Source organism: Halichoerus grypus, chromosome 4, assembly GCF_964656455.1.
Source record: "Halichoerus grypus chromosome 4, mHalGry1.hap1.1, whole genome shotgun sequence".
NCBI classification, from domain to species: domain Eukaryota; kingdom Metazoa; phylum Chordata; class Mammalia; order Carnivora; family Phocidae; genus Halichoerus; species Halichoerus grypus.
In genome coordinates, this window is record NC_135715.1 from 70,537,463 (window position 1) to 70,563,853 (window position 26,391).

Genomic DNA, 26,391 nt, shown 5'->3' on the forward strand with positions numbered 1-26,391 from the left:
GGGTGTGAGCTGTCCGGCCAGCCTGGGTTGGGCAGTGGCCTGGTGGGCTGCAGGACAGAGCCCTCCCGCCCCCGCCCGCCTGGGGGCTGGGCTGGGTGTGCGGGACGCCTCCGAAGGAGAAATCCTGCTCTCCTTGAGGTCAGTGGGCTGAAGAAAAAGTGCGACCGAGATTGGCCCAGATTCTGCTCTGACGGTCGGCCTTGTCCTGGGGGAGCTTCTCGGGGCAGTTTTAGCTCCTCTCTCCGCTTTTATGTGAAAAGGAGAAATAAGACATAATTCAGAAATGAGTGTACAGTCCCGTAATCGTCACAGGAAACTGCTGCAAATATCCATGACTTTATATGTATTTTCATCTTTCTTTCTTCCTTTTGTTTTGTTTTTCATTATGCAACAAAAAACATTGATGTTCATCATCTAAATGTTAAGCATTTAGATGCTGGTATTTAACACACGTTCCTTAGGGCACCTACCTAAAAAAAAAAAACCCAAAAAACCCCAAACAACTTTTTAAATAAACTCTTGCTGGGTGAGAGGCCACCACGGAAGACTTTATGAAATAACAAGATTTGCCATGAATGGGAAGTCCCATTACAGTCGGACTGTTTTCCAATTAAATTTTAAACCCACTTTAGCAAATGCGTCTGTTTCCTCCAGGTAGGAGTTTTGTTTCAGGTTTCCGCAGGCTGCCTAAGAGTGCTTGCAGTATGCCCCAAACTCCCCTGAGAGAGCGGGAGAGCGCAGTGCGGAATATTAACTCTTCTGCCTGTTATATCCATAAAGCCAGGCCCACCTCTCCCCCAGGGGCATCAGAAATTGCTTTGGTGCACTGTTTGGAGAGGCCTCGGCATTCAGAAACGAAGAAAAGTGAAATAACCCAATGCCCCAAAGAGATAAGATAGTGAAGTCCAAAGACCTAAAGAAATAGAGTTTTAAGTGACTCGTTTTAAAAAACAATTCAAGCACAGTCACACCCTGCGTGGTGCTGGCCCTCCTGTGGCCACGTGCTAGCCGGGTATCCTTGGGCAAATATTTGACCTCCTGTGCCTCAACTTCTCCACTTGTAAAATGGGCATAATAATTGTATCGATTTCATAAGGCTTCACTGGCACGCGTGAAAATTTGGTAAAAGAATCCACGTAGGGGCGCCCGGGTGGCTCAGTCAGTTAAGCATCTGCCTTCGGCTCAGGTCATGACCCCAGGGTCCTGGGATCGAGTCCCGCATCGGGCTCCTTACTCAGCGGGGAGCCTGCTTCTCCCTCTGCTTGCTGTTATCCCTGCTTGTGCTCACACTCACGCGCTCTCTCGCTCTCTCTCTCTGACAAAAAAAAAAGAATCCATATACTATGCCTGGCACGGTGCTTGGCACTTAGAACTCAGTGAATAGTTAGCTATTTAATAATAATAATAACCAATGTATAATAATAACAATAACAAATTATATAATAATAACAATGATATAATAAATAAGAATAACAAATGATATAATAAGTAAGAGTAGCAAATGATATAATAATAGTAATAAATAATAAATAATACTATTTTAAAAAATGATAACAAATGATATAACAAGTTATTAGCTTATAATAAATAAATACTTTTATATTACTACCTAGTCCCATTCTTTTCTCCTTCTCCAGCTTGGGCTTCACCTTCAGGCCAAATAGTGCAGGGGCTTCATTCTTAATTATTTGAACTTGATGTCAGGCCGTCCCAATCACCCGGGCTGCTTACAAAGGTACGGATACCTGTGTGTCCCCCCCAAGATTCTGACTTAATTGATCTTGGGTGTGGCCTGGGCTTTGGAAGTTTTGGAAACTCCCCCAGGTGACTCTAAGGTACAGCCAAGTTTGGAAACCAGGGCTTTTTGGTGTTGTGCTACTCAAAAAGGCAAACAGATGGGCATAGTCTAAATCATTAAAGCGGCATGTCTTATGAGCTAATAATGTGACTCATTTTGCTGCATTAGCCATTCAAATCAGCCCATCAATCTGACTTATTTTTTCACTGAATTCATAAGTTTTGACTGATTTGACCAATTAATTCAGTAAAAAGTTTGATTCATTATAATTATATGGCCATAGCCTCAAGTAAATTGAATTTTCTGGGAACCAGCTATGATGGAGTGGGCATTTGGAATCTTTTAGATGATACATCACCACAGAAGTTCACATTATTTAATTCCATTCTATACATTTGCTAAGATACTGGATATTAAATAAAAATGCTGATAGTTCTGGATTGATTTGACCAATTCATTTAATAAAAATTTGATTTTTCAAACTCCTGTAGCCATAGCCTAAAGAAAATTGGATTTGTTGGGGACGAGCTAGGATTTTAAGTGTAATTTAGAATATAAATCACTACAGGAGTACACATTATTTAATTCCATCCTGCACATTTGCTAACCAACTGGATGTTAAATCAAAATGCTGATAGTTGGAACGAGATTAATGTTGTCTCATCCCTTTGATCTCGTCCTGGGGGCCTTTGAAGGCATGTAGGTTGCTATTGGATTTGTACACTGCTGCCTGTGTATTATTAACCTCTTTAAAAAATTAATTAGTGTGTTGGTCCTCTTAGCGCTTTGGTCATACTGATCCATCAGATGGATCATGAGTGGGGTGGCACTCGTAGCCTCTGTCAACATCCTGTCAACGTTTTCCGTTACAGGCACCAAATGCTAGATTCAAAAAAGCCCCTGAACCTCGTATCCCAGAAGTTTTGCATCTGGCCGTGAACCTGGAGCATCATGATCTCTCGAACTAGCAGGGCAGACCAAGCCTCTCTGGGATGCACCCACAGTTGGACAAAACCAAATTCAACAACCACTTGTCTCCAAGTATTTATATTTATTTATTTATTTTTAAAGATTTTATTTATTCATTTGAGACACAGAGATACAGAGAGAGAGAGAGAGAAAGCATGAGCAGGGAGAGAGGCAGAGGGAGAGGGAGAAGCAGGCTCCTCGCTGAGCCAGGAGCCCGATGCGGGGCTCGATCCCAGGACCCTGGGATCATGACCTGAGCCGAAGGCAGACGCTTAACCATCTGAGCCAGCCAGGCGCCCCTCCAAGTATTTATATTTAAAGCAGAAAACAATTAAGTTAAAAATCCGGCAGTTTTTTGTATATGGCCTACTTCCCCCACTGCAGAACAAGTTAGTTGTTTGTTAGAGGATTTATTTGTAAGGTGCTCAGGAATGACATCATTACAAAAGGAGGACACAGGAAAAGTCTTTTAAAATTTCCTTTCTTGGGGGCCCTGGGTGGCTCAATCGGTTAAGTATCCCCACGCCCTGCATCAGGCTTTCTGCTAGGCAACAACGGGGGGCGGGGGGGGGACAAGCTTCTCCCTCTCCCTCTGCACCTCTGCCTGTTTGTGCACTCACTCGCTCTCTCTCTCTGTCAAATAAATAAATAAAATATTTAAAAAATAAAAAAATAAATAATAAAATTTCCTTTCTGATAGTTTTATGGAAAAAGGAATTTTGGCTAAAGAGTGAATAAAAGAAAATTCATAGTGGTCAAACGGGTAGGATGGAATGAGTATTTAGTAAGTGCCTATTATGTGCTGGGCTCTTTCTGTACATGATCTCCTTTAATCCTTATAACAACCCCTCAAAATAGATCAGTCCCAATTCATAGATAGGGTAACTGAGGTTCAGAGAGATTAATTAACTTGCTCAAAACTGCACAGCGTGAAGTCACAAAAGTAGGATCTGAACCCGACTCAACCTGCCCCAGACCCCACCCTATGTGTCAGGGTGACTGATGCTCCTGGTTTACCCAGGACTGATTTCCCAGAACATGGAACTCAGTTTTGAAAGTCATGACAGTCCCTGGAAAACCAGAACAAGTTGGTTACTCTACTTGGTAACCAGAGGTTACCCTTAACCAGCCAGCCGGATTTCAGGCCCTACACCTGCCCCTGGTGGGAAGCACACATAGGAGGCCCGGCTCCCTCCCTGATTTCAGAAAATAACATATCCGACCATATTACATTTCCAAGTTAATGGCACTTCTAGACAAATTACTGTATCCTTAGATCATGTAGGTGATGGGTCAGCAAACGTGCCCCTGAAGGGCCTTTTTTTTATTTCATGGGTCACAGGGTCTTTGTCACAACCACTCAACTCTGCCATTGTAGAGGGAGGCAACCACGGACAATACAAACACGGACAGGCAGGGCTGTGTTCCCAGAAAACTTTAGTTACCGAAACCAGAGGTGGGCAGGATTGGGCCCGCGGATAGTTTGTCCAACCCTGATGTAGATTATTTGTAAAGAATCCTTTGCGGAGATCATGCATTTTTGAAGAAGAATTATTTCTGGAAGTTACTTTAATTGGGGTAGGGCCAGTGGGCTGTTGGGAGCTGTCTTTGGACCAGCCTACTGGGCAGTTAGCTGTGCCTGTTGGTGGGGGATCAAATTTGACTTTTCTGATCCTACCCCGAAAGCCCTTAGCGTGTGGCTGTGGGAAGGAGCAGCATGGTATCTCCCATCACGGATTTATTTTTTATTTTTTAAAGATTTTATTTATTTCTTTGTCAGAGAGAGAGAGCACGAGGGGCAAGGAGAGGCAGAGGGAGAAGCAGGCTCCCCGCTGAGCAAGACGAGGGACTCCATCCCAGGACCCTGGGATCATGACCTGAGCCGAAGGCGGATGCTTAAGGACTAAGCCACCCAGGCACCCCTCCCATCACAAATTTATATCCCTTCCTTGTCACATTCGTTTCTCTGTTGCCTTTTCAGCTTCTATTTCCAAACACCATTTAAAAAGTCATTCCTATTGCACTCACTCCATGTAACTTCAGATACACTCATTTGCTTCAATACAGCATTTTCTTTCTCACGTGGGAGAGGAAAATACTATGAGATTATCCTATACTGAAAAGCAAATACCACTTTACCCCTACAGCAGCCTCTGCCATCCCACATTCATTCCTGTGTGCCTTCCTCCACTCCCAGAGTACTCAGAGAGCACTCACTCTTCTGCACAGTGGGAAATCACAAAACTAGGATTGGAGGGGTCCCTCAAGGTGCAGGAGGGAGGGGCCCCTCGAGACCCCATGCCCTAAACACAGATATGCCCCAAAGAGGAGAAGTGTACAACCAACATATCCTCAACTGGGACAGGAATAGCGGGCATGGTTTGAGGACGCGGGTGGGGTGGGGAGGAGATGTAAATTTGGGGGGCAAAGAGCAACTGGGAAGGCTTGGGCTCAGGATAAGCCATGCTGAGAGGCGGCTGCTACATAGATTAGCTCAGCAAGAGAAGAGGCAGGTGCTCAGCCTTTGGAGACAGCTAGGGGTCCTGAGGACGATATCACTGTTAAAGCAGGCAGAAGCCTGTGTGCTCTCAAGCAGGAGACCCACGGACAGTGATGAAAGTTCTGCTATAGGCAGGGGGTCCTACTGGTGTCCAGGCAGCTGGAGCCAGGAGACGGGGACCAAGTGTGGCAGTTGAAATGGACGGTAAGGGACTGGGTCCCAAAACATTCCCCAGGAATCAGGACTTCGATGGTAGTGCGGCTAATTCCAGAAAAATGGGGAAGAGGTGATGCTCATTTATGAAGATGACTTCAAGTTTTAGCCTGAAAACCAGCGATATCATCATGCCCCTTGAATACAATTGTTCTCTGGGCAAGTAGGTGAGAGATTCCTGTGCAGAGTTCTTTTTTTGTTTTTTAAGTAAGCTCTAAAAAACATAGAACGTGTCACAAATTTGCATATCATCCTTGGGCAGGGGCCGCGCTAATTTTCCCTGTATCATTCTGATTTTAATATAGGTGTGACCAAAGTGAGCGCCCTGTGCAGATTTTATGTAGAAGTCTACAGAGATGATAGCTGAGCCAGGCAAGGGGTTCCCTATGCTTTTTTTGGCCATTTATTTCCTTAATGGCCCCTGCCTAAACTCTTTCTTGTTTGGCTGAAGAGAAACATATTAGAACTATTGTCTCCTCTGATGTCCTCTGGCTGCCTCCTGCACGAACCTGCAGACAACCTCCACATCGGACACTTCTCCATGAATCCTAGGTTCTCCAAATCATGGCTTAGGAGTTAACCTGTAAACCGCCTCAATCATCAGCTCTGCCGAGGTGGGTTCTGACACCTGGTTTTCATTACTTGGGCATTGCTCAATCCTGGCCACACCTGTCACCGGACTGGTGATCGGTAAGCTTGCACTTGACTCGGGACAACTGAATAGAGCTGCTTCTAACCCTAAAAGAGAATCATTCAAAGAAGGCATTACAATGATTAAGAATACATAAACACACACACACACACAAAGAATATGTAAACACATATTAGATAAATATTTAGATAATGCATGCTTTAAGAGAAGCACTATTTCGATTTAATGATAAAAGCAGAATCAACTATGCACCTGAAAACACTTCATAATTGTTTAGTTTGTCAATTTAACCCAGTGAATTCAATTTTCCAATCTTACACTTGTAAGGAAGGCATTAATATTGAAGATTATAGTGATATCCAGTAGAGGAGAATACAGTAATAAATAATTTAGCTTCTTTATGCTTCAGTCGCTTTCCTAAATTACTTATGAAACAGCAACAAATACTACTGGTGCTATTGGGAAAGCCAACATTATCCATTTCTTATTTAACAATGGAGTCATTAAAAAAAAGAGAGAGAGAAGGGAGGCTGGGAGGGAGAAACTCATTATTGTATTAAATACAGATCCTGGTATCTTGAGAAGCTGTGTGTTTGGTTTGGCTGAAGAATATCAAAAGCAACTAGGCAAGAAAAGGACATTTGTTGTAGCCAAAGTAAACCGTTTTTATTTGTTTTCCATATGCAAGCATATGAGTAGAACCCAGCATATTTTAGATTTGTACATTTCGGGGAACATGTAGACTTTTAATCATCATAACATGAACCACGTCCCTTCTGCTACTTAATGTTTCATAACTGGGAGTGCTGCATGAGCAAAGCATGTCGAAATTAGGAATCCTATGACATTTCAGTACTCGTGTGGATTTTGGCAGGGCCCAGACCCAAAGAAGCACACCTGAATTGTCTCCGGTATGTGAAAATTTATTCTATAACTGTTTCCAGAACATGTGATTCAAATATCATAGTGACTTATCAAATATAACCTTCATCGCCAGGAAAATTTTCCTTGAGCCTTATTGACATTTTTTTTTCTGATCTCACTAGAGATGGTCATGTTTCCCACCCTCCATAAGCTCCAAGATTTTCCCTCCCTCTCCAAAAGAGGAGAGTTTTTTGGAGACAAAACCCCTACCCCTAGATATGAGCATGATCAAATGCATGCATTTCTAGAGAGGCCTTTAGCGTTGGTGGTATAGTGGTGAGCATAGCTGCCTTCTAGAGAGGCCTTTAACCAAAGATCAAAAAAATTGAGGGTGCTTTTTTTGAAATATTATTTCCCACACTCTAACAGTTATGCCTACCAGACAAGATGTTCGCAATAAACTTTATAAACTTCCATATTTTGAGAACTCAATTGTGAGTGTTAAGATGGAAATAGAAGAAATTAATTAAAAAAGAAGTTACTGATAATGTAAATAAAGCCTTTAACACATAATATGTGCTCAATAAATATAATGTTAGCTATTGTAACGTTATTATTTGGGATATTCACAATTAATGACAAACGGTAGCATGTATATACATAATTATAAATGTACACACGGATTTATGTATATAATGGGTATGTATAAACAGAGAAGTGCCTAGCTTTTCTAATTGCCAAAAATAATCTTTGCTTGTGAATTAATTCATTGCCATTTGCTGTTTGTTTTCCTGTTGAGAGCTGGAAAGGAGAACACAAGCGGAGGTGTGAAATGACTCATTTATTTCAGTGCATTATTAACCCAGAAGCCTAGCCACAATTATTCTAATCAGAGTGTTCAAGCAACTCTGACCATTGAGGAAAGACCTAATCAATGAATTAAAATCACAAAACATGCTGCCCAGTGTCACCTTTATCACAGAATAATAAAACGTTAGGATCAGAAGGGCCTTTAGAAACAAATCTTGAGAGACTCATAAATATAGAGCACAAACTGAGGGTTGATAGAGGGAGTTGGGTGGGGGGATGGGCTAGATGGGGGATGGGCATTAAGGAGGGCACTTGTTAGGAAGAGCACTGGTGTTGTGTGTAAATGATGAACCACTGAACTCTACTCCTGAAACCAACATTGAACTGTATGTCAATGTCTAGTTTAATTTAACTAGAATTTAAATTAAAAAAAAGGCCATCAAGGTCATCCAGCACAATGCCTTCATCTTACAAGTGAGGAATCTGGGGCCCAAAGAGGTAGGGTGATTGGCCGGAGCACATGGTCAGCATCAGAGGGGTCATTCCAACACTGGACTTTTGCCTCCATATCCAGGCTCTGCTGGGTCTCATTATCTGTAAGGCATTTCTCCCCCTCTGAAAAAAAACCACATCTATCTGATCACACAGAGTCTGTGTGAAGCCATTACAGCTGGATTTGCCTCCTTGGCCTCTTGTGGGTGACGGCCTTATAAGCCTCTCAGATACGGAGAAGACGGATTATGATTTAAGATCGTTGAACCGAAGGGGCCCCAACAAGTATCCCTTTAACCGCACCTTTTCTGATCTGCTGTCGTCGATATCCAGGATATATGGGTGCACAGTAATATCACCTCACTTTAGGATTAAAACATCCATTATTTTACTTTTGTTTTCCAAGCGTTTTTTCAAATGAGGTCTTTGTTGTTTTTTTTAAGATTTTATTTATTTATTTGACAGAGAGACAGCGAGAGAGGGAACACAAGCAGGGGGAGTGGGAGAAGGAGAAGCAGGCTTCCCGCGGAGCAGGGAGCCCGATGCGGGGCTCGATCCCAGGACCCTGGGATCATGACCTGAGCCGAAGGCAGACGCTTAACGACTGAGCCACCCAGGCGCCCCTTAAATGAGGTCTTTGAAATAGGTCACAGGAATCTCTTTCTTATATCTAGACCCAACATTTTTTAAATATTTAATTTAATTTTGTTTTATTTTATTAAGTAGGCTCCACACCCAGCACGGAGCCCATTGCAGGGCCTGAACTCACGACCCTGAGATCAAGACCTGAGCTGAGCTCAAGAGTCGGACGCTTAACCTACTAACCCAGGAGCCCCTAGACACAATGTTTTTAGTGAGAATTATTGATGAGTTGAAGAGATCACTTGTCCCTGATTCCAATGTTTGGAATGCATGGTCCGGTTGGGGAAATTAGCTTAAAATCACACATGCAGAATCCACAATGGAGTATGGGCTGGAGGTTCCTGAAGGCAGGATTTGGGTCGCCTTTATGTTTCTATCTCCAGCACTAAGCACAGAGCTTGGTATATTGTAGGTGCTCAATAAAGTTTGTTGGACAAATTAATGAAAGAAGAAGCAAATTAAATTTCTGGTTCTCCACACTTTCCATGGCAATAGAAGAGTAGCTTCACCTGGGGGCAGGCATTTGTGCTTTCTGAAGTTGCTTTTCCCAAGCTTGATGGGCTGGTGGCTACTCTGGTGAGACCAAAAAACCAGCCAACCAGACACAGAAAACCAAACACTCTTTCAAGACTTTTCCATCCGCTTCTGGAAGCCACTGCAAAGCATATTTCCATGCCTAAAGGGGCATCCTTGAACACTAGTGGATGACCTGGGAATGGACCCCAGCACCCCTCTACTTCCTTCAGAATGCTGTGCTATTCGGAAAAGCCGGCCTCTGTCTTCGGTTTGCGTTGGAGACCAGTTGAGCAGGCCCAGCCATGGCAAAGCTCACATCCAAGTTTCTCGCCTTAGTGGGTTTGTGTGTCGTATGGTATTCCCATGAAGAAGAAATGAACACTTGTTTCCTTACTGACATTTTAAACAATTCCACTTTGGGGCATCTGGGTGGCTCAGTCAGTTAAGGCGTCTGACTCTTAGTTTCGGCCTGGGTCTTTGATCTCTGTGTCATGGAATCGAGCCCCGCGTTGGGGTCTATGCTTGGTGCAGAGTCTGCTTGGGACTCTCTTTCTCTCTCTGCCCCTCCCCACTGTGTGCTTGCTCGCTCTCTCTCTCTCCCTGCCTCTCAAAATAAACAAATCTTTTTAAAAAAGAATTAAACAATTCCTCTTTAGCGAAGTCTTTGCCTCTCTGTCATTAGAATCCCAGCCAGCCTGACTTCTGATTAAATTTCTCCATGAAGTGGTGGAAGATGCTTCACAGTGTGTGCTGCTTGAAAGATGGCCATTCAGACAGCCATGTGTTGTGAAACTATTTTGTGCATGTGGCCCGCTCGTCGGGAAAGGCATTCCAGCACAGAGTATATGTGTGTGTCAGGGCTGGCAAGAGACCACGCCGGGGCATGAATATGTATGTTTTAAGGAAGGAGCAACAGTTGAGAATGGACGAAAGACATAGCCTGGGCACCCTCCCAACGCCTATAATTACACCACCAACCCTCCTTTAGGGAAAGCTCAGTTCTGCTCATTTTCAGAGAGGTGAAATTGGCATCCGAAGACGTGTTTTTGCGATTTGAACACTGAGGTCTCTTTATGTAAGCATCAGCAATAAAACATCTTTATGTTGACCACATTTTCTTTCCCAGAGACATGAGAAAAGAACAGGACTTGCCTCGTAGGCCTAAAAAGAACACTCTGCTTCCTTCCTTAAAACCTTCGACTGTGTTTTTCTACCTTCAGTTTTGAGTTATAGAAAGATGGATATTTTTGTCCCTGAGCCAAGAAGCCTCTGTGCCCTGTGTCTTTCACACAGCGCCTGCATTTCACAAAAAAAAGAAGTGTTTTTTACCTGATTTTTTTCCTGTGGCATTTAAAAAATCTGCACTGGACTTTGCCACATTCATTTTTTCCATCCCAAAAGCACCAGTGTGAGTTGGTGGGAGGAAAAACATTAACTTCACCGAAGCCTGGAGAGAGGTCAGCGGACATGTCCGGAATCACACGGTGACTCAGAATACCTGCCTGCCTGAGCACTCTCTTAATCAGTCTGAAGGCTGGCCATTTAAACAGCAGGAGATATTTACTCATTCTGGAAGTCTCTTCGGCTGTGTTTTTAAATGGTCACCATCTAGTTTAAGGGGGGGAAAAAATCACTTCATTTTCACTTACGATCCCAAGTCAACAAAGCGAAAATAAAAATATATTCAAAAAAGTTTGTAGAAAGGTTCTCTCATGACAAATCTATCATCGGTTATGATTAAGCTAGAAAAGTCTACTTGAAAGATGCCTCAAGCTTTAGAAGTTGACTTCATGGAGTAGGTCTGCACCCTCATGACCAACCCCATCCCCATCCCAACAGCGCCACTGTGAGCAAAACACCCCGAATGGTAAGACCCACATCTGAGCCCACTTGACAGTTTACAATTTTTCTTACGTTTGGGAAAAAGCTGACTTTCCAAGTTTCTGGTAGCCACTTTTTTGGTATTTACCTAGTACTACAGAAAAAAATGTTAGAGAATTAAGAGAACAAAAAGGCTATTTATTTATTTATTTATTTTTAAAGACTTCATTTCTTTATTTGAGGGAGAGGGAGAGAGTTCACAGAGGGAGAAGGAGAAGCAGACTCACCACCAAACGGAGAGCCTGATGCGGGACTTGATCCCAGGACCCCGAGACCACCACCCGAGCAGAAGGCAGACGCTTAACTGACTGAGCCACCCAGGTGCCCCACAAAAGGCAATTTAAAACCCTTCTTCCACACTTTAACATTTTGGGATACCACCTTTAGGCCAGTTTTTGCCAATAAATCAACTCATGGCAATTATTGGTTCTAAATTTAAAGTTTCCCCTTTTATGTTCGGCTGTGGTTGAAATTCCTGTTTTCTCTGAATTTGCACCTCTGGTGGGACACGATTCTCTTGTCTCTACTTTGCCCTTTGCATGCCAAACAATCCATTCCTTTAACTCTCCAATCTTTTCCTAGCTCCCTCTGCAGCCCGCTGTAGGACTCCTCTCTGGGACTGCTGTGAGCTTCCCGATTAGGTTCTCTTGGATAGTTTGGAAATCTACCCACACCAGTGGCCCTCACCCTCCAAAATAAAAACAAAGCAACTCACACACGTTCTCCCAGACTAACAGGAGGAGTGGCTCACTGTTCCCGGTTGGCATGTGTCATTTACTTCATATGTATTAGTACACGTAGTCATCTGTGGCTTTCTTTGGCCATCGTGTTGAGCAAACTAAATTCTAAGATAGTCAAAAGTTTAGTAATGTAACCAGAAAACTCTTAGCCACTGAATATGGCAATGAAATGAAAACATGCCTTTCGAGAAGAAACCGGCTGTGACAATGACCAGAAAAGAAATCTCTAGAGTCCTCGGCAACGTCGGTCGGCAATTGAATGTTGCTCACTGAGACGTATGGGTTTCCTCTAGCTGATGATAATCACAGGAGCTGGTTCTACTGGATGTAAAAATAAAAAAGGGAGCTTGAAGGAAAAGTTTCTTTACAAGGTGAAAGTAAAAGAAGCTAGGCTGATAACAATTTCCATAGATTTTAGATAAGAAAAATTATAGATACCAGTTTCAGTTATTAAAAAGCATGCACTTAAGCCTTTTGATCCCTTAATTAAAGTTCTTGTTCAGAAAATGTGTTCAAATACAACCTTTAGCAGCTCAGTTTCTAAAATAGTATCATAGAACAGGAGAGGGAACAAATCTGTATGTATCTGTACTACCGGAGAAATCTGATTGCCAATTACCAAAGGGAAGGGCCGGAGTCCCAGCGTGCCTGTTAAAGTTCATACTGGAGAGGTACCGGGGAGGAGGGGGGCATGAAATGTCATTAAGGAGAATGAAAGCCTAGGCATGATCTAAAATAAATAAATTAACAAATAAAGCATTTCAGAGCAGCCTAGCAGAACCTGGAGCTGGAGACGCTCCTTTTTTTTTTTTTCTTTTTTCTTTTTTTTGTCTGTGAAGTTTGCATTTGTTCCGTTCCCTTTATCAGGGCCGTCTGAGCCCCTTGCACCTCATCTCCTGTTGTCTCCATCTTTGTCCTAAAATCAAGACACCCAAGTTACGGTGTGCATTCCAGGTATCTTGATCACTAAATGTCAGTTCAGCGAGGGGAAACATCCAGTTAAAACAAAAGTAGATTTCTCACAATTATTGTGGCTGGCGCAGATCCAAGTTCAGATTTTTCACCCTTACCTGACATCCCTCTCAACCCTCACTCCCGGGGGGCCGGAGGCGGGGAGGAATAGAAAGGAATGGAGCACATAATTTCTTTTCTTTCAGGTTCTCTAAGTCAACCCTTGGCTCCGGCTGGACGATGTGTCAGCATCATGATCTGAATTCTCATTGTATCAGGGTAGCCAGATCCTATGGGTTTTATTTCTTTTTATTCTTTTAAGATTTTATTTATTTATTTGAGAGAGAGTAAGAGCAGGGAGGAAAGGGAGAAGCAGGCTCCCCGAGAGCAGAGAGCCTGACACGGGGCTCGATCCCAGGACCCTGGGATCATGACCTGAGCCGAAGGCAGACGCTTAACGACTGAGCCACCCAGGCGCCCCAATCTGAAGGTTTTTAAAACTCCAGTGGCACTGATGGGTAGTTCCATCTAGTAATGGCCACTTTCAATGGTGCATATGCACAGACTCTCAAATTAAGTTCTAATGTAGCAGTTTGAACTTGTGCTCAGCACAGCAACTTGCCTGCTTTTTAGAATGACCATCCATGGTTCATCGCGTTTTAACACTACCTGCATATTCACCAGTTGCATGACTGAAGACTAATGCTACGTCCAAATTAAATCGCTTATTTTGAACTTCACAGCCAAAAGTGAAATCCTAGGTGTCTGAATTTGTTCCTCCAAGAATTTCTATTAACCAAGTTCATAGTTCTCAACAGGTAGTCATGTAGACTTGGAAAACGACAAAAGACATGAACAGAGAGCCAAAGATGAGGACAGAGGTCAAATATACAAATATACCCATGCAAAGAGATAGAAATAAGATATTTGAGGGCATTTTCACAAGAAGTTGCCTCTTTAGAGAAGAAATTAAAATTAGACTCCTTTACTTGAATTTTCAGACATAACGCGCTTCGTAGAGTATTTGGAAAACTGAAATCCCCTCTCATTTTTATGATAAAATTGGACTTGTATTTCTCTAAAACAAGTATTAGACCCAGAGAAGCACAAAGAGCTCAAGAAAGCAGCAAAACATATGTCCCTCAAATCACATATTTAAAGGTAAGATTATCTTTTGCTGATAAATCATTAAAAGTACTACTCAAAATAAGTTATGGAATATGCATGCAAAGTAGAGTTATTTTTATATTTGGTGTAAGAAGCTTAAAAAGAATGCAATATTGCAACAGAGCAAAACAAATGAGAGACTGCGGAGTCACTTAGCTTCTGTCAAGTCTTTTCTTAATACTCCGTGAGAAGAGAATATACAAGCTGCATTTTTAAAAAATTAGCCTGTCGTGGAAGCTTCTGGTGTTTGGAAATGAATGGTCGATCTTGGTTAAAGCCTAGAGGAGATGCAGACCCTTTGATTCAAAATGCAATAGGATATCTGAGAGCTCTCCAGCCACAGAGAGAACCGCCACAGAGCAAGGCTTGTGTAGACCGGGGTTGGGCAAGAAGTCCATCTGGCAGGGAACTAAGGTAGGAGTCAGAACAAACAAGATTGCAGCAAATTTCAGGCTACAGACAGCCATCAAATACACAAGAAGTCCAAACAAGTTGTTTATACGGCCTCGCTTCCCCCATTGGAAGAGAAGTTCACGTGCACAGGGATTTTTCAATTTTGTTCACGATCGCACCCCCAGCTTTTGGAACAGTTCCTGGCTCAAATATTTGATGACTGAGTGAACATCAACTCAGTTACAGAAGATAGATTTGTCAAAGGGAATTAAATTGCACAAATATCTAGTGAGCAGCTAAGCAGTGCAATGGTAAGTGTCCACGAGTAGTAACGGACATACAGCACCGCAATATGACATGGAAATGCACAGTGCTGGGTGGGAGGAGGACAGGCTGGTGATGGCATCAAGGAGTGTCTTTAGGAAGAACAGCATTGGTAGGAAAGGCTGAAGCCTGTGCCAGGCGGGCTTGGTGCTCAGTTCCCCGAGATCCCTGCACAGAAACCACGTCACCTACTGTGTCCACCATCATATACCTAGTGCTAGCTCAGTGTTCTTCAAGTAGATGCTCAGTCAATGTCTGTGAATTGATGAGCAGGCAATAGGGACCCAGGGAGGGCATGCGATCTAGCTGCAGGGTCAGCATGTTGGCCAGGCCCAGCCAGGGAATCGATCCAGTGTTCCATCCACCTCCTTCACTGAATGACCCGTAGCCAGCCCGGATCTCAGAGGGTCAGAGTGAAGTCTGAGAACTCCAGTCCCAGAATTAAATATGAAAAGGTGAAACCCCAGGGCTCCACTTAAGACTTCCTGAATCAAAATCCTGGGTGGGGGACCCAGAAACTAGCATTTTAACCAAGTATCCAGGTAAGTCTCCTGCATGTCAAAGTTTGGATTCTACTAAAGTAGGATTTTGTAGACAAGTAAACAGATCTAATAAGAATTCTCTCTCAAGTACCCACATTAGTAACTGAAATCCCAAGGGCAAGGAAAACTAATATTTGGGGTGGTTACTGTGGACCAGATACTATTCAAGATGCTGTCACATAGAATAATTTAATATTCAAAAGTCCAAGGTGGTAGTGTTATTACATCTATTTTTAAAGAAACCAGCTCAAGGACAATAAATAACTTGCCTAACGTTGCACAAGTACCTGTGGGAATCCAGACCAGGTTTAATTCCTGAGATCACATGCTCCCTGAGGTCTCGCTGCATCTTTTGGAAATGCAGAATCGAGGGAACGGGGACATTCTGTAGGGCTAGTCTTCAAGAAATGTACATAGAATCAGTTACTGATAGGATGAATCTGTCAAGATGAATTTCTGGACATCAAGATTTGAGGTTTTAATTTAATACAAGCATTAGGCATGTCTAAATCATCTATGACTTTAATAATCCTAATAAAAAGGTGAGCACTGGGTAAAGTGGTTTTTCTGGGGCGGAACCCGAATACTCAGGTACAAAGGGCAGACAAGTACCTGAAGAGGGAAGGCAGGGGTGAGGAGGGACGGACAGCAGGGGAGATGCATACTGTCCCATCTTACAGACTGCTGGGCTCCAGCCAATAGTGGCCAGGTCTCATTTCAAAGAAAAGCCAAAAGTCCAGCTTTGCGTGTAAATATCCTGATTTTTAAATATAGATAACTAACTGAAACGTTTAAAACACACCTCAAAAGTCAAACAAACAGGTCTGGAAAACAAAATCTCTGGTCTAGAGTATACAAATCCCAGGAAGTTAAGCTACATAGAGTAACTGGGATATTGTTTAGTGTGAAATGGTTTAGATCAGAGACATGTCCATGCCTTCTGCTTATGAGAAGCTATATCCTGGTTATCACTACTGCTGGTTTAATTCGATAAAACCTGCATTGCTTCATCTTTTGATTTTATACGGGCATATCAGATGTGGCCGGAAGGCCAAATTTTTCTAAATTGAACTGGACCTATTAACTTATCATCCTAGGGATGACAACCTTATCATTCCGGTTTGGGAGTGACCATCAATTGGCATTGGCCAATTTTAAATTTGTGATCCCCTGGTTTTCAGCTCATTTTAAAGGCAAATGGAGTAAACTCTGGGGGAAGAACCTTCAGTTTTAGTAAGCCCCCCATACTGCATCTGCTTTACAGTAACTGCATTTGTTGATTTCCTAAGTGGAACTTCTCGGGTACCCAAGCATTGAAGCTGTCGTTTCAGAGCAAAAATTCTCTCCCACACACAGAGACCCAACAATGAGTGATTTACTACATAGGATATGCATTCTAAAACATCAAGTTTATGACAAATGAGTTTTCGTCCCTATTATTATCTAATAATTTTATAATGTTAACTTACGAATGACTATGAACACGCCAGTGAGTTTTTGTTGTTTCTAACATAGCCACAGTCTTAATAATACTCCACCCTTTCTGTGTTGGCATTGCCTTAGGGGATATTTTCTTATCTATTTTATGGCAGGGTTAAAAAGATACCTCTCCCTCGGTGCCCTTATGTTTGCAACGTGTATGCATTTATTTCAGGTTATCAAGTGAGGCGATGTCCACCGACCCAGGCAGAAACCATCATTAAATCAAGTTCATACAATGTCACAACGTCACCCGTCTAAAGATGTTAAACGCAGCATAGACGCATGAGCATCGGTGTGAATGGATGAAAAAGGCCCTGAGCCAACAAAAAAGCCTCCAGGAAGTGAAGTCGGCAGGTTCTAATTTCACTTATTTTCATGGCTATGGTTTTTGTGTGTGTGTGTGATTGTAGTTTTCCACTATAAAAGCAAAGCGCATCAGAGGAGTCTGGTGGATTTCTGAGCAGAAAAGCCTCCTCTCTCCCGGAAGTGTGACGGAGCCCAGTTCCCGGAGCCGCGCGGCCGCGGGCCACGGGGAAGCGCCCCCGCCCGCCCCCCGCCCGCCGTCGCCGCCCCTGCCGCGGCCGCCACCGCCACCGCCACCGCCCGGGCTGCACCGGGCTGGGCGGGGCCGGCGGGCCGCTGCGGGCTGGGCTGTTTTGCTGTTTCAGGAGAGCTCCGCGGTGCTCACCCAGCCCGCGGGCCGGCTGCGGGGCTTGAGAAAAACTAGAGAACTTGCTCGGCACGCCCGGATTTCCCAAAGCGCCTCCGCTCCCAGGAGCAGTGCTCGCAGTCGGCTCCCGATCCTCCAGCCACCGAGCCGGCTCTGCGCCCTCACCCGGCTCCCGCTCCCCCCTCCCTCCATCTCCGCCCCGCCCCCTCTTCTTACTTACTCAGCCCTTCTCCCTCCACCCCCCCGCCCTCCTTCCTCCACTTCTGCCCCTCCCTCCCCCTAGCTCCCCTCCGCGTCTCCCCCCTTTCTCTCACTTCTCGCTCTCGCCTCCTCCTACCTCCCCTTCCTCCACCTCCGCCCCTCCCCCACCTCTTACCTCCTTCTTCCTTCACTTCTTCCCTGTCCCACTTCCTCCCCCACCTGTTTCCTTCCCACGTCCTCTTCCCCCTTCCTCCCCCCTCCGCCCCTCACCCTCTTCTTCCTCACCCCTTCTTCCTGTCTCCCTCCCTCTCTTCCTCAACCCCATACCTCCTTTCCCTCACTTCTTCCCTCCCTTACCTCCAACCCCCTCCGTCCTTCTCCCTCTTCCCTCACTTCTTCCCTCTCCCACCTCCCCCCACCTCCCCTGCCTCCCATTCCTCCTACCCCCACCTCCTCCTTCCTCCATCTTTGCCACTCCCCCACCTCGTCCTCTCGCCCTCCCACTTTCCCTCTCCCACTTCGCTCACCTACATCTCTCAACTTCCTTCTTCCTTTATTTTTTCCTTCTCCCACCTCCTCCAACCCTTCCTTCCTCCACCTCTGTCCCTCCCCTTCTTCTTACTCATCCCTTCTTCCTACCTCCCTGTCCTCTTCTTCCAAACCTCCGTGTCTCCCCACTCCGTCCCTCACTTCTCCCCCTCCCATCTTCTCCTACCATCATCCACCCTTCCGCCTCTCCCCTACCTCCTCTCACCTCCCGCCTCATTTCCCACCTTCTCCCACCCCTTCTCCTCCCCTCTTCCCAGGCCCCCAGGGCAGCGGGCGCCTCCCTCATTTCGGGGCAAACACAGATTTGGGCTGAATGTGGTCTCGAGGCCGTCCGTCAAGAACTCAGATGAGAAAGTTTCCTGGCACCTCCACCGCAGGAGTGTCCTGGAGCCCCGGGCGGCATTTCGGCTCCCCTTGGCGTCTGCGCCCAGAAAGCGCTGAGCTTATATCGAGGCGGGTGGTCCCAGTACCAGGGGCAGCGCCCTCCGCTTTTCTTCTCGGGTTAAAGATGATTCTGCTCTTGAAGTTTAGCACAGATAAAAACGCAGCGGTGCTTTTTGTTAGAGAGGGAAATGAGGGCTCAAAGGGAGACTGAGAGGGAGAGAGGCCAGGGGAGGCAAGAAAACAGGGGAGTAAGGTGGTGCTGGTGATCTGCTAGATGGGCTCCTTTGGAGCGGAGGTTCCTATTTGGACACCAGCACGGGGGGGGGGGGGGGGGGGGTAGGTAGATGTAAACGTAAGGTGGCCGGGACAGCAGAATCCCACGGAGAGACAGTGTATTTCCATTGCCAGCAACGATGGCCACACAGTCTTGTTTCCCACACCCTCCCGTCCCCATCAAATTCAGTAGATGCCGTGGGTCTCTTTTATACCTAGTTTGCACACTAGGACACTGAGGCCCGGGTAGGCTAAGTGATTTGGCCATGACCACACAGCTCTTAGTGGCAGACCCAAGACTCAAACCTACATCTGTCTGACTCCAAAACCAAAACCTGACTTAGTATTTGCTGGTCTAAGACAGCTTCAGGTTCAGCTTGAACACAGATTGGTTTGAAGGACAGTCAGGTAGATTTGCAGGTAGGTGCGAGCTTACAGTTCTTCCAGACTGTGTTTCACAAGGGACATAATCAGGGCATCTTTACCCCCCAGGATGTTCCTGAGGCCTATCATTAGCAGGAATCTCTGAATTCCTAGACCCTCTCCAAAGTGGATACTTAGGGAGCTATTGTCTCTAGTTAACCCAAATCTCCTTTTGGCTCATTAGGGAAATTCCTTGGGCCCTAGGCTGGTATCCCACTGCAAAATTACTGGACTATCCAATAGGATTTTTAACTATCCCCTAATTCCCAATCTCCTACAAAGGAAATAAACAGTAGGATGGGGAGACGAACAAAGCAAGTTAAACTTGAGGGTTTTTTGGGGTTTTAAGATTTTATTTATTTATTTGACAGAGGGAGACACAGCGAGAGAGGGAACACAAGCAGGGGGAGTGGGAGAGGGAGAAGCAGGCTTCCCGCGGAGCAGGGAGCCCGATGCGGGGCTTGATCCCAGGACACTGGGATCATGACCTGAGCCAAAGGCAGACACTTAAGGACTGAGCCACCCAGGTGCCCCAGACTTGAGGGTTTAATGGGGGCCTTGCAACACATCCAGAAATTTCAGCTGGACTATGAAAAACACCTTGGGAAAAACTGGGATTCTCTGTTCCTGTGGTATGCAACGGGGTGACTTACTCTGGAGACTAAGGTGAAGCTTGCTTGGTGGTAAGGGTGATGGGATATTTGTGGTTCAGCATGTATGTGTGTTCCTTTCCTGTTTATCCCCAGCAAATATAAAACACACCTGTTTCTGTTAGGCTCCTCTGATGTTTTTTTTTTTGTTTTTCAGAAGGTTTCAAGATATCATGAAGGATGTTTTTTGCTTCAGTTGTATTTTCATTACTAGCTGATAGCTATACGCTCATACATCACCAGAACACACCCTAATCCTCACCCAAAAATGAGATAGTTTTGACAAGCCCAGCCCTCTAAGAAAGTCAGTGGGACGACTGGTTCTTAAATATAATGTTCTACACATGTGCTAATGGAGTGCGGAGGGAATTGGTGTTTAAAAGGCTGTGTCGTGGAATAATACCTCAGGGTGCCATCTGATGGTCCATTTATTTCTAAACCTCGTACAGCCACCATATTGATAAATAAATCCCCCATAGGAGCGCTGGGAAGTTATCCTCCTGGTTATCCTTTCTCCATTTTTATAGGTTAAGAACCGAAGCCACCAAAAGGAGGCCTACTACAGACGACCTGACCCCCAAGCCTTGTTTTTGGTGGTGCGCGTGAGGCCATAGGCCTGCGGCTCCTGAGGCCTACAACAGAGTGAAGAGGGAAAATGGTGCCACTGTCCACTTCTACGAGGAGTCACGAATCCCTGCTATGGAAGGGGCCCCTGGTCCCAGGCAGCTGCTCTGCCACAGGATCGGGCCATTTTCTCCAGGGTGTCCAACTATCCCTAATCTTTTTATCACCACAGACTACGTGGTAGAAGGTGAAGTGGAAGCTGCCTCCAAGGACCTCCTCCTCCTACAGGGGCCTAATGTCCTGCTGTCCTAGTATTGAGGACGGAGCCCTGCAACATGGTGGGAGAACCTCCACCTTCCCGCAGGGCACCCTGAGGAGGGGCAGAGAATCAGGCAAGTCAAAACGAAGCAAAGCTAGGGCAGCGCCCTGAAGCTGACAGGCCACCTCCCTGGGCAAAGGCAGTTGACTGAGACTCGGTTGTTCAGCTGGCCCTTGGTGGGCCACCCTGCAGACTCTCCCGCCCCGGCCCGTCAGCCACCGGGATGCCCAGGGCCCCGGACCTCTCCTGGCAGTTGTGCCCCTGCTGGATACCATTCCTGGGATCATTCCTAGGGAATCCAGAGGCAAGTCCAGGCGACTGTGTGGGGAGAAACAATGGGCATGTGTTTGCCATTTGACTGAGAGCATCTACAAACAATGCTTGGATCCCAGGTCTGGCTCTGGGGCCAGGGAGCTTCAGGCCTTCCCAGCGGCAGAACAGTGAGGGAGGTACTCTGGGCTTTCAGCACCTCCTAAATCATCCCAGAGACAGAGAGCCACTGACTTCCACACGCACACGCTGCTGCCGGCTCTGTCACAAGAAGATGAACTACAAGCAATAAAATCAAGATGAAGTTCTGTGTAAATCTTTCCAGCTCACAAAGATTGTAGAAAGTTGAAGACGAAAGGCATGTTAAAGACCATCTAGCTCTATCTCCTCATCCCGCAGCCACAAAACCTGAGGCCCAGGGACGCGTGTGGACCAACCTGCCATCACAGAGTCGCTGGCTTTCCATGGCTGTCGCGTTGCATCCTTGCTGTCCTGCTAGTCGCACGGTATCTTTTGACTTTCGAAAAAACGATTCAGGAGAAATCAGTGCCCCAGGATCTTCACCTCCCTCCCCGTTGATTGCTTCCAGCTGCTAAAAACTGGCACGGTTAAAAGTGGGTCGTGCTGCCAGTCGCGGAGGGTCAGCACTCTGGGGCGTGCTGATTTGGAGGCGCGGGGAACAGGCAGGTGATTGGAAGCGTAATTGCCAGTCTTCTCCCTGGCACCTGGGGATTTCTGCCATTCAAGTCCCTGGGTGTGTGCCCTCAGCAAATACTAACCCACAGAGTCAATTGCCAACTCCAGTCATGTGTACATTTACCCTCTGGGGATGGAAAGCTGGAGGAAATGCGATTTCCTAATCTACGTGGCCTCAGATGGAAAGATGTTTTTGCCTGATGAGAGCCCTCAGAGAGTAAATGCGTATTGAGGGCCTACAGTGCTCTCCAGGATCCTTTATGGGAACTGGCTGTAGAGAAAAAAAAACACAACGTCACAGATGGTTCTGGTTCTCTCTTTGCCTTAGTCAAGACCCTGGTTGAGACAAGGTTAAGACCTTGGTTGCCAGTGATCAGCTCGAGCAGGGTTAGGCAGTAAGGGAGATGTGTGGATGCAGCAGTATCTCCTGAAGTTCAAGGACGGAGGGCTACTAGGAACCCAGGCTGGACTCCTTCTCCAGCTTTCGTCTCTGCTTCCGCAGTCCGCTTTCCTTTCCTCTCTGTGGGCAGCCAGCCGGGCTGAAGATGATCCCTCCATGGAAGAGATTAGCCACAGGTGACTGGTTGGCCCAGGAGAGAAGTGTGATTGGCCCAGCCCGGGTCAGGTGCACAACCTGATCCAATCAAGGTGGCCACAGGTAGGGTGCCCTACCTCCTGGATGGCTGAGGGGCAAGCCCTTCCAGACAGAAGAATGAGGTGCGGTGGGCAGACATTTTTAAAGTCAGATTAGTTATTGATATAGAAAAAGTGGTATGGTGCAGGTGGGAGTTTCGAGGTATAATTCAGACACTGGAGCCTAATTTCTTGAGTGATAAACTGTCTATCATAGAGCTGTATCTTTTTAGATAGCAGTTTTCCTGGCAACTCAACTCCTATCCTCTGGGCTCTATTAAGAAAGCCCATCAAACAAACATCTTAATCTTTTATGTGACTATCATATATATCTTCATCCCGTTGACATGTGCCAGCTAGCTAGATAAGAACATGAGATAAAAGTGCAATTTTAGGGATGCCTGGGTGGCTCAGTTGGTTAAGTGTCTGCCTTTGGCTCAGGTCCTGATCCTGGGATCCTGGGATTGAGCCCCATGTCAGGCTTCCCGCTCAGCGGGGTGTCTGCTTCTCCCTCCCTCTCCCCCTCCCCACCTTCGTGCTCTCTCACTCAAATAAATAAATAAATTTTTTTTAAAAAGTGCAATTTTAAACTTGTGCGTGTTGAGAGATATATATGCACACATACATATGTGTTTAGAAACCCAACCTATTTCCAAAAAGGATTAGAAGAAGCTTCTAATAAAAACACAGAAGAAGGGGCGCCTGGGTGGCTCAGTTGTTAAGCGTCTGCCTTCGGCTCAGGTCAAGGTCCCAGGATCCTGGGATCGAGCCCCACATCAGGCTCCCTGCTCAACGGGAAGCCTGCTTCTCCCTCTCCCACTCCCCCTGCTTGTGTTCCCTCTCTTGCTGTCTCTCTCTCTCTCTGTCAAATAAAATAAATAAAATCTTAAAAAAAAAAAAAAAAAAAAACAGAAGAAATATGACCAAAAGCCATTAACACTAAAAAAGAAGTAAAAGGCATGTAGCAAACAGCTTGCAGTTGAACAGAGTGACAGAAGATGGACAGGCTATAATTCCTGGCCTGAACTGATTAGTAAACCTAGTTCTGAACTTTCTAATATTCAAGGCAAAGAAGAGAATGTTATGAATTAAATTGCTGTTATTATTTAAACATGTAAATCTCTAGAATAGTTCTCAAAATATAGTCCAGGGCCATTGTGGTCCTCAAAACCGTTTCTGGGGGTCCACAGATCAAAACTATTTTCATAATGCTGAGGCATTGCTTGCCTTTTTCACTCCCGTTCTGTCATGAGTGCCCTGTGGAGTTTTCTAGAAGCTACATGTCATGTAATATTACCACAGACAGAATACAGAAGCAGATAGACAAATCCAACTGTCTTCTACTAAGCCAGACATTCAAGAGATTAGCAAAAATTTAAAACAATGTCACTCTTCTCACTAATTTATTTTTGTTTTAGAAATTTATTTTCACAAAACATTAATTATGTTAGTGTATTATGGGTTTATTGCTATTATTTTAAATGAATTAGAAAATATTTAATTTTTGTTTTAATTTCTAATATGTTAAGCATTGTGGATCTATTCTAGATAAGTAAAAAACTCAGATTCTCAACAATTTTTTTAAGAGTGTAAAGGGATTCTGAGACCAAATGTTTGAGAACTGCTCATCAAGAATATTACTATTATTTATGCATCTGAGATGGTGATTTTTTGCCCCAAAAGTTTCTTTCTAGAAGGCAGTGATCATGGCTACATTTGATCCCAGGCAAAACTAAAATCACTTTATGAACAGATGAGGTATCATTTTTTACACATACATTCATTTCTCATTTTATCTGTTCCAAAAATATTTCCTGAGCTCCTGGCATATATGCTCCAGGTACAGCACTTTCTTCTGGGAAGATAGTGAAAGGTAAGACCAACGTGGATCCCTGTCCTCACGGAGATCTGGGATCTAGTTTGCAAAGGAGAAACAATGATGACTCGAAAATTCAGGATCAATGTAAAACCAGATGGAAACTGCTTTTGTTAACATTCACATAAACTACCAATTTAAAAAAAATACTATTTATTTTCCGGAGTCTGAAGACTTGAGGTTGAAGAGTTTCCTGGCAGGAGGACGTCATTTGACAGGTATTAGATTTACTGGGGGTTCAAGTTACAGCGGCCCTAGTCTGTTATTATGGTGTTTAAAAGTATGATATGTTTTGAGAAAATTCAGTGTAGGTAAACAGAAATCTACATTAGAGAGCATCATGCTTGCATTACAAAAAGGTTTTTCATTTTGGAAATACTATACTGGACTGACAGAGGGAGTGATCGATAACCTTATTGATTGAATGAACAGTTCATTGTATACTTAAAATTTGATTCACATTATCACAATTGATTCACAACTTTTCAGTTACATGTATAATACATTTAGGAAGATGAAATTGTCTTGTACAATTACAGTGAAAAAGGAGAAAGCAAGCTTCTAGTTGTGGCCAGCGACTGATGTTAGTTGAGCCTTAGACCAGGAGGAAAAGTCCAGAATTGGTAAAAGAGAGGTGCCAAAGAAAACATGAACTGTGAGGTGTAAGTAGAGTTTCATTTCTTTGTTTGACAGCATGGTTGGGCTGGAGGGTCAAGGCAATGCATGTAAATTTCAGCCTGGCATTAGACAAAAATCTTTTATAGTGTCCTTGTCGATTCATGGAGAGTTGGAGGGTAGGTGTAGGGCAAATTCGATTGATTTGTAGCTGGTTGAACAATCACTTCCCAAAAGTCTTGAAATGGATCCATTTCAATTTTGATGGAGGTCACTAGTGACTTGCCCCAGGAATCTACCTTCTGCCTCACTCAGTACAATATTGTTGTAAGTGATATCCTGAAGAAATCTGATGGTGACAAATATGGGAGAATAGCTTATACTTTAAGATGCTAGAGCTGGGGTCCAAAAATATTTTCAAAGATTGGAACAATGTGTCAAGTCTAATAAGATAGAATTTAAGGGGCGCCTGGGTGGCTCAGCCGTTAAGCGTCTGCCTTCAGCTCAGGTCATGGTCCCAGGGTCCTGGGATCGAGCCCCGCATCAGGCTCCCTGCTCTGTGGGAAGCCTGCTTCTCCCTCTCCCACTCCCCCTGCTTGTGTTCCCTCTCTCTCTCTGTCAAATAAATAAATAAAATCTTTTTTTTTAAAAAAAGATAGAATTTAATAGGGAATTATCCCACAGTTATGCACCTAAAAATCATCCAAACAAGGCCAGGATGTTTGGAACCTGGCATGTTTAAATGAAACCAGGATAAGGCAAATACAAAAATGTACCTATAAAGATTTTGTTATGAGTAGGCCAGCACTTGGCATCTAGGCTATTACCTGAAGCTCCATGATAACAGTAGATGTTAGTCCAGGGAAAAGGAAGATGAGGGTGGAGAAGAAATTTGGGTGGGGAGTGTAGCTTAAGAGTACAATATGCAAAAGAAAAAAAATAAATGACTTCTTAAAATGCTACATGAGAGGCCTTGGATTTTATTAATAGAAATATTATGTCCAGAATAAAGGAGAGGATGGTCCGACTCTACTCTGCAAGTTAGGCCTCTCCTGGAATATTGGAGGCAATTCTGGGTGACTATCTTTTATGGAGACTTTGACCAGCTAGAATATGTAGACAAGACAGCAATTAACATGGAAAGGCTCTTGAAATGATGTCATGTCCCTGCTCTCAACACTGCAAAGTGTGGCCCTAGACCTTTGAGGCCACATGACCCCTGGCTACCTCTTAACCCTCTCTTCTGACTTCTCTCCCCTTCTCCATTTCAGCGTGGCCGGCCTCCTTGATATTTCTCAAACATCAAGCATTTATCCTTGCAGGATCTTTGCC

At 44.7% G+C, this 26,391-nt stretch overlaps 1 pseudogene; it reads right to left on the reverse strand.

Moving 5' to 3' along the window:
• Positions 1 to 5,697: 5,697 nt before the first annotated feature.
• On the reverse strand, positions 5,698 to 5,806 carry LOC118540529 (U6 spliceosomal RNA; annotated as a pseudogene).
• Between the last annotated feature and the right edge of the window lie 20,585 nt (positions 5,807 to 26,391).